This window comes from Cervus canadensis, chromosome 9 (genome assembly GCF_019320065.1).
Source record: "Cervus canadensis isolate Bull #8, Minnesota chromosome 9, ASM1932006v1, whole genome shotgun sequence".
NCBI lineage: Eukaryota > Metazoa > Chordata > Mammalia > Artiodactyla > Cervidae > Cervus > Cervus canadensis.
This window is the reverse complement of record NC_057394.1, coordinates 62192777-62205548: the sequence shown is the minus strand read 5'-3', so window position 1 is coordinate 62205548 and position 12772 is coordinate 62192777. Positions and strand designations below refer to the sequence as shown.

The 12772-nt window shown below is 40.4% G+C and overlaps 1 protein-coding gene across 1 annotated transcript in view; it reads left to right on the top strand.

Moving 5' to 3' along the window:
- ENOX1 (ecto-NOX disulfide-thiol exchanger 1) overlaps nt 1-12772 on the top strand; it is a 478202-nt gene that overhangs the window by 142411 nt on the left and 323019 nt on the right. Inside the window, exon 2 of the mRNA XM_043478063.1 lies at nt 11082-11225. The gene's annotated coding sequence lies outside the window, so the exon portion shown is untranslated. The remainder of the gene's footprint in view (nt 1-11081; nt 11226-12772) is intronic.

Below are 12772 nucleotides of genomic sequence, written 5' to 3'. Positions count from 1 at the left end.
TTACCAGTGAGGAGAGGGAATGAGGGAAGGACAAGATAGAGGTACAGGTTAAGAGATACAAACTACTATGTATACAATAGATGAGCAACACAGATATATTGCACAACATAGGGAATTATAGCCATCATAATGACATTTAATGTATAATCTGTAAAGATTCTGAGTCACCATACTGAACACCTGAAACTCATTTAATATTGTAAACCAACTATACATCCAAAAAAAAAAAGTTGAAGCACTGAGTTCTTTCCTTCTAAATCAAGAAGAAGGCATGCCATGTCTACTCTCACTGATTCTATGTAACATTGAACTCGAGGTTCTAGCCAGTGAAATAGGATTAGCTACTAAAAGAAATTTTAGAAGTTAACAGATTGGAAAGGAAGAAGTGATTGAACTGTCTCTGTTTGCAAATGGTATGACTGCATATCTGGGAAATTCTAAGAAATCTAAAAAGATCTATTTGAACTTAGCAGAAATCTGTTCCATTTATCAAGGCCTCAGAATACAAGGTCATTGTAAAATATCAATTGTATTTCTATATGTGAAGAAATAATTAGAAAATGAAATTAAAAACACCACCACTTATAATAATATCAATACCATAAGATAGTGATATATTTAAATGAAAAGCACAGTACCTAAATACTGAAAATTATAAAATATTTCTGATAAAAATTAAAGATGACCTAAGTGGAAAAATATATATTATACATGTAATGGAACAATCAGTATTTTTAAGATGTTGGTTTTCCCAAAATAGTGTATAGATTACCATAATCAAAAAGGGGTTTTGGTTTTTGTTTTGTTTTATAAATTGACAATTTCTAAAATTTATATGAAAAAATAGGGGCTTACAAGAATCAAAACATTTTCTTCCTCTTTTTTAAAAAACTGAGTCAAACTTTTTTCTCTCTTTTTTTTGTTTGTTTTTTACTTTTCTGGCTGTGCAATGCGGCATACGGGATCTTCCCCAACCAGGAGTCAAACCCATGCCCCCCTGTGTTGGGAGCATGGAGTCTTAACCACTGGACTTCCAGGGAAGTCCAAATCAAACATTTTTTAAAAAATGAATGACAGTGTGGCACTTCCTGATTTTAAGGCTTACTCTAAAAGCACCAATAATTAAGAAAATCTAATATTAGGTAAGAGAGAAAGATCAGTGAAACAGAATCGGAAATAAACAACTATATAGTTAATTGATTTTCAACAAAGATATCAAAGCAGTTTATTGGAATAAAGAAACGGTCCATCAACAGATGGTGCTGGAACCATTCATTAACTGGGCTGAAACACAGTGAAACTTAATGCCCACCTCACTCCCGTATTCCTGGGCTTCTCTTGTGGCTCAGCTGGTAAAGAATCCACATACAATGCAAGAGATCTGGGTTTGATCCCTGGGTTGGGAATACACCCTGGAGAAGGGAACAGGTACCCACTCCAGTATTCTGGCCTGGAAAATCCCATGGACTGTATAGTCCATGAGGTTGCAAAGAGTCGGACACGACTGAATGACTTTCACTTTCACACAGGAAGTAATTCAGGATTAATCGTAGACCTTCACGTGAAAGCAACAGCTATAAAGCTTCTGGGAAAAAATGTAGGCCAGTGTCTTAGAAAGATGGCAGCTATTTTTTAGAATACCAAAAGCACTAACACTATAGGGGAAACCAATTAATTGGACTTGGCCAAAATGAAGAATTTCCTTTCATAAACAGACATTATTAATAGAGATACCACAGACAGGGAAAATAATGTGTAATACATATGATTGACAAAGAAATTGCATCCAGAATCTCTACAGAACCTTTACAACTCATTTTAAGAAGACAGAAAACACCCTTTTCCCAAAGGGGCAAAAATGCTTGAACAGAACCTTCACAAAAGAAGGTATGAGAGCGTCCAGTAAACACTTGAAGATCAATAATGACATCGTTAGTCGTGAGGGAAATGCACAGTTAAGTACCACTTCACACGTCCTAGACTTGGCTACAAATAAAAGCAGTGATGACACAGAATGTCGGGAAGGACATTGGAATATGCTCAGTCAGGACTGGTGGGGATGTAAAATATTACAGCCAATGTAAAATATTACAGCCATTTAACTCTAAGAACTAGTGGTTCCTTAGAGTTAAACATGTACCTGCCCTAGGCCCCATCAGCCTCGCTCTGATTATTTACTTAAGAGAAATGAAAGTGTATATTTACAAAAAACCTTGTATCAGAGTGTTTGTAATAACTTTATAGTGACTGAAAACTGGATCAACCTCAGTGTCTATCAACCGGAGAATGAGTAACAAGTTACGGTGTTTTCCTACAATGGAATGATACTCATTTATACAGTTATTTTTATACACTAATGCTGATGAATTAACTGAATAGACTTAACAACAAGAATAAATTATAGTCACTGTGGTGCAAAGGAAGCCAGACAAAAAATAACATATAATATATGATTCTGTATATATGAAGTTCAAGTACAGACAAAGCCACCGACAGTGATAGGAACCAGAACTCCCCTTTTGGAAGGGCTTGACGGAAAGGCACTTTTCCGGAGTGATGAAAAGGCTGTTAATCTTAACTAGTGGTTTGGTTACGTTTGGTTCTGTTTGCTGATGCTCCACACTGAAATGTATGCTTAAAATCTGTGCATTTTACTGCATGTAAATTATATGCCGCTTGAAAGAAATTGTAGACATACTCTATTCTGTACTGATCTTTGGGGAAAGATTTATTAAATCTTGGGTGTTCAATAGTCATGAACATGGAAAGGAATGTGCCTTCTAAACCTTAGAGCAGCATGGATTATCCCATTCCACTCTCCTGGGCCTGTGCTCACACACCAGTTCCCCCTCTTGAATTTCCACATTATGTCAGTGGTCTCACAATTTTTGTCAAACCCAGGCTTAAAATATTCTTGCAGCTTTGATTATTTCTTCTATTTTATCATGATTTCCATCTAATTTATGGAATTTCCTCTATTCTCTGCTTTTTTTCCTTCCATCTAGGCCTTCCTTTATACTTTCACAACTATATTTCTATTTCACTCTCTTAGCAATAGTCCTCTCCTTTTTTTTTTTTTTTAATTATTCGGAACACTGATGCCACATTTATCCTCAAAAACACACTCCTGGTCAAAATCCATCTGAAACCAGAACACTTCTGGTAGCTCTAGGCCAGTTGACAAAATTTCAAATTTGTTATTCTGGAATTTACACCCTAGTCTTATTCTCCAGCTCTGTAAATTCTCCTCTGCAGTCTCCAAATGTGTCACAGTCTCTCTCATCTCTACAGGAAATGAATATATGTGTCATTAAAAATTTTTCACATTGATTAGTAACCCTTTTGAAGGAACCTGTACTTGTATACAGTAACAATTTTAGTTCCAGAATTGTCTCGTTTTTTGTTTTGTTTTGCATCTTTTTTATTTTTTGTGATATAAGACACTGCTGCTAACGTTTTATCACTTACTTGTTTATTTAAAAAATATGTATTGGGCCCCGGACATATACCAGACATAATACTGAGAGGTACAGGTTTGGTTCCAAGCATGGTGAACATGATGCCTGCCTTGACAGAGCTTGAAGCCCTAATTAGAGAGGAATTTAAAAAGTAATTATAATTCAGTGTGGTTAGTGCTATGGAGGGGGAGGAGTCTCATATTAGTCATGTATTGCTGCTTAACAAATTACCCTGAAACCTAACAGATTCCCCAGAGAAATACTACCAACAGGGTGCATGTGTGTAGAGTATGAATACACACGCACACACAATGCACACACACGTGCACACACACATGCACACACACGTGCACACACATGCTCATGCGCACGCACGCACATACACACACACACATGCACGCTCACATTGCTGTTCAGTTAAGTCGTGTCTGACTCTCTGTGACCCCTTGGACTACAGGCCACCAGGCTCCTCTGTCCCTTACTATCTCCTGGAGTTTGCTGAAATTCATGTCAATTGAGTCGGTGATGTTATCTAACCATCTTATTATTGGCCTCCCCCTTCTCTTTTGCCTTCTATCTTTCCCAGCATCAGGGTCTTTTCCAGTGAGTTGGCTTTTCACATCAGGTGGCCAAAGTATTGGAATTTCAGCATCAGATTAGTCTTTATGAAGAATATACAGGGTTGATTTCCTTTAAGATTGACTGGTTGGATCTTCTTGCAGTCCAAGGGGCTCTCAAGAGTCTCATCCAGCACCACAGTTCAAAAGCATCAATTCTTGGATGCTCAACCTTTTTCCTTTATACACACACATACACAAATATATAGAGATACACACGTATATATATCAGTATCTTTACCTATTCGTAGAGAACTTTATTTCAGAGAATTACCTCATGTGATTATGGGGGCTGGCAAGTCCAAAATCTGCAGGGCAGAGTGGAGATCCAAGGAAGAGTTGTGTTTCAGCTCAAGTCCAGAGGCAGTCTGTAGGCACAATACCTCTTTCTCAAAGAGACCTCAGATGGTTCTCTTTTAAGGCCTTCATCTGATTGGATGAGACCCACCAGCACTACATAGGTTAGTCTGCTTTACTTAGCATCTACTGATTTAAATGTTAATTTCACCTAAAAACCCTTTCACAGCATCATTCAGACTGGTGTTGAACTAGATATCTGAGTGCTGTGGCCTCGCCAAATGACACGTGATACTAACAATCACAGTCAGGAATCTGCGTGACCCAGGGCAGTCCTCCGGCTTGTGGTCCCTCACCAGGCTTCAATCAGGGTGTCGGTCAGACGCACAGTTATCCCAGCTGGGGCTGATCTGCAGTTCCCCTGGCTTAACCGGACCAGGATCCATTTCCAAGCTCACCCAGTGATCGTTGGCAGGGCTCAGTTCCTAACAGCTGGATAGACTGGGGGCCTCAGACCCTTGCCAGGGGGCCTCTCCACAGAGCATTGCCAGCATGGCAGCTGGCATCGTTAGGGTCAGAGGGCAAGAGAGAGGTCACGTCCATCACTTTTGCCATACTTTGTTCATCAGAAGACTAGGTCTCACCCACACTCAAGGTGGGGATGGAGAGGGGATCACATAAGTGTGTGAAGACTGGAATAGAGTCAGTCAAGAGAATCAATGGAAGATCCTTTCTAGTTTGAAATGTTTTAGCTCTGTGATGAGCAACTAGAGAAAGGATGAATATTGCTGTGGCTTGGGAAGACTCACTTAAAAGGAGAGGCTTCCCTGAGCTGTGCTGGGTTGGTTCATACACCAAGAGGAGGAGGAGAAGCAGCAGCAGTAGTTCTTCACAAGCCATGTACATCTGAGCATCTATGGAGCATTTGAAAAATGCATATAGTGACAGCTTTCCCCTGGTGATTCCAGTTTAGTTGACCTGGGTAATTTTGGTGCATCCCTAGTCGAGATTCACTGTAGTATAATGATCAGACAGTTTTTAGTTGACCCAAGGATTTGGATCAGAAGTAGTATGTTTTGAGCTTACAGAGAATGGTGGAAACAGGTATTCCTAATGAGGACATAGATCTGATCCTTAAGAAAACAGGGAGACATTGTAAGTTACTAAGTTGGTTGTTGTTGAGTTGCTCAGTCATGTCCGACTTTTTGCAACCCCATGGACTGCAGCACGCCAGGCTTCCCTGTCCTGTATCTCCCAGAGTTTGCCCAGACTCATGTCCTCTGATTCGGTGATGCCATCCAACCATCTCATCCTCTCTTGTCCCCTTCTCCTCCTGCCTTCAATCTTTCCCAGCATCAGGGTCTTTTCCAATAAGTCAGTTCTTCGCATCAGGTGGCCAAAGTTTTGGAGCTTCAGCATCAGTCCTTCCAGTGAATATTCAGGGTTGATTTCCTTTAGGATTGACTGGTTTGATCTCCTTGCTATCCAAGGGACTCTCAAGAGTCTTCTCCAGCACCACAGTTCAAAAGCATCAATTCTTCAGCGCTCAGCCTTCTTTATGGTCTAACTCTCACACTGTACATGACTACTGGAAAAAGCATAGCTTTGACTATTCAGACCTTTGTTGGCAAAAATAATGTCTCTGCTTTTTAATACATGGTCTAGGTTTGTCATAGTTTTCTTCCAAGGAGCAAGCATCTTTTAATTTCACAGAAAGTTACTGAGTAGTGCATGAATATATAGTTACATTACAAATTTTTCATTTATATATTCATGATCACCACCATAGACCAAAGAGGATGCCAGATATTTTGACTGTTTGTAGGACACCAGCAAAAAGCTTATGAGATGTGATGTCATGAGTTGGGTGAATGGGAAGAGGAGCTGACAGGATTCCATAATTCAGTGGAAGAAATAAACAAGGGTGGGATGGGAATTCATCATCTGCGTCTTTTAAAGTCCACCCTCCTTCAGCACACCTCCCAGGGCTGGGAAGCAGAGAGGGTGTTGGGGAATTTGAGTGTGCTTTCAGCTCTGCTGTTCAGTGAAATATTCTGTGGGTCTGACAAGGATAGAGTAGCGTGGCTCAGTAAGCCCTTGAAAGGGGGATTTATTCAGAGGCACTGTGTTTTAAATCCACAAATGACGAGATTCCTGCCAAGCTTCTTTTGAATTAAATAAAGTCCAGAATATAGGGGAAAGTGGAATGTTCACTAATGCGATAAGACAGCATTTCTACATGAAGGATACAAAATCAAATAGAGTCTTTGTTTTCATTGCTTCTAGAGAGTCAAAGTCGGAATCCTTCTGTGGCTCTGTGCCTGTAGCAATATGGGGCATCTTTTCATCATACTTTCGGGAATAAAAGGGCATATAGTTTCTGTGCATGGCGACAGGTGTGTTTCCTTGAACAATGCCCTGTAAAGGTCACGTTGGAGATTTGAGTCACAAGCCCTGTGACTTAAATTTGATGCTAAGTTTAGAAATGGTGTGTCCAGAGTGTGCCAAGTTCCATTAAAAGCCCTGGTGTCATTTTGGATTACAGTTGAATAGAATAGGACCCAGCGGGTCATTGTATCTTTCTTCGTAGCAATACATAGATTCTCCTTCTTTGTATTATTCCCTGGTCGGGTGGTTATGATAGATACCCACTTTCACACGAGATCCTGGAAAATAATGTCTAATTTCATGGACCATTTTTTTTTCTCAAGTAGCTAATTTTTTAGCTTTTCAATTGTCATTAGAGGATTTCTGTAAAAGCCTCATTATTTGTGTGTGTTCACTTATGGCTGATCTTAAATGCTACCTTCTTCACTGACACTTTCACTATCCCCCTCGTCCCCAAGAAAGAGGATCTCCAGTCTTTTCAAAGCTTCGGAGCACTTCTTCCCTCACTGACGTCATTGTGCTCTGTTATATAATATTACTACTACTTACACCTCAGTACCAACTGATACATTCTTACCACGCTCCTCTTATTGTGCCGAGCACTTTATGTTGTTTGTCGTTTAGTTGCTAAGTCATGTCTGACTCTTTTATAGCTCTTTATATAGGTTATCTTACTTAATGCTCACAGCAACTTACATGGGAAGTGTATCATTTCTGCATCTGGCTGAGGAGGAAGCCAGGGTTGAAGAGTCTTAGGTGCCTTGCCCAAGATCACACAGCTAGGAACTTATGAAACAAGAACAGCTCCAGGCAGTCTGGTCCAGGCCCCATTCTTTCAACCACATACTAATACCTCCTTCTTAACCTTTTTGACATCCAAGTAGCATCCTGTTCCAAACCAGTAAGATGCTTGAGGGAAAAACGGTGTTGCTTTTTTCCAGTATTCTTGGAATTTTCCGACATGTTGATGACTCAAAAGTAGGCACTATGATATTTGTCTTTCTCTGTCTGGCTTAGAGAAAGACAGATATCATATGATAACACTTCTATGAGGGATCTAAAAAATGATACAAATAAGCTTAATTACAAAACAGAAATAGACTCATAGATATAGAAGACAAACTTACAGTTACCATAGAGGAAAGCAGGCGACAGGTAAGCTAGGAGTTTGGGATTAAAATATACACACTAATATATACAAAAGGGGGCTTCCCTAATAGCTCAGTGGTAAAGAATCTAACTACCAGTGCAGGAAACCCAGTTCAGTCCCTGGATCAGGAAGATAGCCTGGAGGAGGACATGGCAACCCACTCCAGCATTCTTGCCTGGGAAATCCCATGGACAGAGGAGCCTGGCGGGCTACAGTCCATGGGGTTGCAAAAGAGTCGGACACGACTCAATAACAGCGGCACATAAAAAATAGATAACCAACAAAGACTTACTGTGTAGCACCGGGAACTGTACTCAGCATCTTGTAATAACCTTTAATGGAAAAGAATGTAAAAAGGAATCTATGTTTATATACATGTGTGTTTATATATGGATATAATTAAATCATGCTGCTGTATATTTGAAACTAACATAACATTGAAAATCAATTATATTTCAAAAAATTTAAAAAATAAAGTCTGCAGCAAAATGTGGCTGAGTGACTGCTTGGAAAGTGCCATCAATATTTTATGGAAAACACAATCCAAAAGTTTAGGCATTCCAGGTGAACCTTTGTTTTTAAGCGGTGTGAAGAAATCAGAGTGCTAGTCTGTGAAGTTTTAGCAACAGTTGCTGTTTATTTTGTATTCTTGTCATTTAGCTTAGATTCTGTGGCCCACAGACTTCCATTCCCTGTCCTCTGTCGAGCCCTCCTTCCTTCTTTTATGCAGAGATAAACTGGCTGTGTTTGGCTCCGTGGTTTTTTCTTTTGGCCCCATGTGGTAATCCTAGTCTCCAGTTCTGAAGAGCTCTGAAAATGCTGTCAGTCATTCTTCCTTATTCTTTATTCATGCCGTAAGCTTTTGTTGCCTAAAATAAAATAAAAAGATTTTAAAGTTTCGCATGACCTTCTTCATCCCTCTGTAGCCTTTCTGAAAAGCTTCCCAACGACAGTGTGGATATGGGCTAACAGTTCCAAGGCTTGTACAGAAGACAATGCCATTAAAAGCTGGTACTTCGAGGGGAATTTTGAAGTGATTGATTACAGGGTAGTAAATATGAAACGCACCATAAACATGGATGCTAGGAAAACTGATAGAGGGTCAGCTCTTGGCACCGGAACAACCCAAAACATGTAGATACTTGACTGAAAATAAGAGAAGAAATCTATCAATAGATGGAGCTCTGCCAAGACCTGTCAGTTGGCCCTCATAGATGAACACAGCTACGAGGAGATACAGTCCTGTCACTCAGAGAGAGCATCACAGAGGATGCAGGCTCCATCCCTGCTTCAGGGACGCTGTTCTCCTTAAGCAAAGGCGATGTCCTCTTTCCCCTGGCCAACGAAGGAACTGTGTTTCACCTGGAGGCACCAGAGGAAGATGTGGCCTTCATGTTGGTGTCTCTGATGTCACAGGGCACACACAAACCTGCCCCACCACCCCAGGAGACCTGGGGCTCCAAAGAAGTCTCTTTGCATCAGGAAGAAGGTGGGAGAGAAGGTGCACTGTGTAGAGCTGGGTGTCTGCATTTCCGTGAGCCCTGACTCCGTGAGACAATGTCTGATATCAAACTAAAGCAAAGTAGGAGAGGAATTTTCTTATCAGTTTAGTAATATGTGAGTTCATCTAGTATATTGCAGTATAACCTGTTCCCCTGTCAAAATTCTATTTATGAAATATTTTTCTTTTTTTTTTTAAAGTGTAGTTGATTTACAATGATGTGTTAGTTTCTGGTATATAGTAGAGTGATTCCATTATATACATATTTTTTTTCAGACTCTTTTCCATTATAGGTTATTACAAGATATTGGTTATAGTTCCCTGTGCTGTATAGTAGTGGAGAAGGCAATGGCACCCCACTCCAGTACTCTTGCCTGGAAAATCCCATGAACGGAGGAGCCTGGTAGGCTGTGGTCCATGGGGTCGCTAAGAGTCGGACATGGCTGAGTGACTTCACTTTCACTTTTCACTTTCATATATTGGAGAAGGAAATGGCAACCCACTCCAGTGTTCTTGCTTGGAGAATCCCAGGGACGGGGGAGCCTGGTGGGCTGCCGTCTATGCGGTCGCAGAGAGTCGGACACGGCTGAAGCGACTTAGCAGCAGCAGCTGTATAGTAGATCCTTGTTGTTTATCTAATTTTATATATAGCAGTTTCTATCTGTTAATCCCATTCACCTAATTTGTCCCCCTCCTCCACACTTCCCCCCTCGGTAACCATAAGTTTGTTCTCTATGTCTGTAAGTCTTTTTCAGTTTTGTAAGTATTGTTCGTTTGTATAATTTTTTTTGATTCCACATCTAAATGATGTCATATGGTATTTGTCTCTGTCTGAGTTAACTTCACTTAGTATGATGCTCTTTAAGTCCATCCATCTTGCTGCAAATGGCATTATGTCATTCTTCTTCATGTCTGAGTAATACCCCATAATATGTAGGTGCCACATCTTCTTATCCATTCATCTGTTGATGGACATGTAGATTGCTTCCATACCTTGACTGTGGTCAATGGTGCTGCGGTGAACCCTGGGGTGCAGAGTTGCCCTGTTTTCCGGATGTATGCCCAGGAGTGGGATTGTGGGATCATATGGTGACTCCGTGTAGTTTTTTAAGGAAGCTCCATACTGTTCTCCATAGCAACTGCACCGAGTGAACCAGTTTTCTAAATCACACGGACCACAGAGGGAAATGAGGGAAGAGGCCTTTTGGGCTTCGATGCCCCGGTTTTGAGCCTGATCTCAGGAATCTGTGCCTTTGTTTTCTCATCTGGGAAATGGAGCCAGTGCCCTCCAATGGCAGGGCTATTCCTCACATCAGAGAGCCTGTGCCTGGGGTCTTGCAGCTGGTGAACTCCCAGTGAAGATCCGTGTTGCCACCTTCATGCTGAGCACTGTCCTTCAACCCTCATCTGGTTAGAGGAGGAGGAAAGCTGATTCACTTAGGTACAAAATAGTGCTGGTCCTTGGTCATTTCTAGAGACAGTGCTGAAAAGGTTGCCATCCCACGTTGCCATTTATGAATATGATGATCTGGGAATGCAAAACTAATAGCAATTAATGCTTATAACAATAGTGGTAGATGTTATTCTAGCACGTTCTGACCACAGTGGCCGGTTCTGACAGTCACAGTACTTCGGACATGTCCTAATGGAGTGCTTTTCTCTCCTTCCAGAAGCATCTGGCATGTCGAAGTTCCACTGTCTTCCATGGGACTTCCTTTGTGAACAGCTTCCATTTGAAAGAGTTTTGTGAATACTTGGTTTCAGTCACGTCCCCAGCGAACACATTTGTCTTCTCATCTCCTGGAGCTCTTAAGGTTTGTGTTAAGTTTACCGTTTGTCTCATGAAGTTATTCTTAATTTTCAAGGATACTTTTAAGATGGGGTAATAGTCTTACCCTATTGCAATAAGAACTCTGGAAGTAGATTATGTACAGATTGTAATCCTTTGATTTCACCGGGAGACAGATATAAATGAGAAGAAATTCGATATGCTGTTTCTAATATCTATTATTATATACTCTGTGGGATGTTACAAGGATATTAGAAATAACATATCCCCTATGTTGGCATAAACAAGTTTTATTTCTGTGTTTGTAAATTCTAACTGAATAAATTCAATGAATTTATATTAAGTGTGTACATATATCAGATTTGGTTAAGTACTTTCAATTAGCTAAGACTTTGCAGATAAATTATGCTTTGAAACATTGAAAATCAAAACTGCGTCTGTCAATATCAACTAGTGTTATCATTTTGACATTTTTCAACTTATACAATCTCAGTAGCCAAAATGTTTTCCTTTAGCCCTAACAAGGGGTACTCACTGTATGATTTATTATGGTAGAACATGGTGGTTGTTTAATGCGTATGTGTTAACAGCTTAAAAGATTACTAGCTATATTGTTGCTCACTTAAGGACAAAGCTTGCTAGCACAACAAGCATTTTATTTCAGAAACGCTTGCTCTGCTACTGAGATGCTACCAAGTAACTCGCTTTTATTTTGAAAGTACTTTCTGATATAAGACCCACCTAAAGGCTGAAATTAATCCACGCCTCTTTCATAGATGAAAAAATGATCAAGCACACAAATAAAGCTTTGTACACTGAGTGCACAAAAGCTAAACAAAGCATGGAAGAAGGAACGTAGTTCTTTCCCTGGAATGACATGTCTTTTTCCACAGGCGTTTATTTCATTCGGTTGGACTTTCATTCTGTCCACAGTGACAAATGTTTTCTCCCCTAAATAGCTCTCTACTATGTGTGTGTGTGTCTTTTTTAATTTCTTTTATTTCTACTGAGAAATCAAAGTGGATTTCACTTCCCTGCCGGGCTAGCCTCCAGTTTTCCCACTGTATCCTTCATTGCTGGGCCCCATGATTGACTTTCTTTGAAGGATGAGGCGTGTGTATGGGGGAGTGGGAAGATGGGAAGTTGTGTTTCCACCTTTAACTCTCCAGTCTGGTAAGACGCTATAGACGTAACAAAGAGTATCTGTATTAAAAAGAGGCGCTGGGAAGAACTTGACAAGTGACCCAAATGCCCTTGCCTACTCTGCAAGCAGGATCCCACTTGAACCATCTGAAACCAACAAGAATCTGTTTGTCTTCAGACCTTCATACTACGTATCCACTTTCCTTTTGAATCCTAATACAGATTCTCCTTTCTTAGAGCCTCCTTCTCTAAAAGCCTAAGGGATTCTTGAACTCCTCGCGCCGCAGTTTATTTCTTCTGCCACCAGACAGGGAATGTGTTGGTCAGAGTCCCCCTGCATCATTACAGACTCAAGTCTCAAGTCATCCTTTTCCTCTTCAGGAGAGAGAAACACATTTTTCTGAACCTTTCCCATGAGATCGTACAACC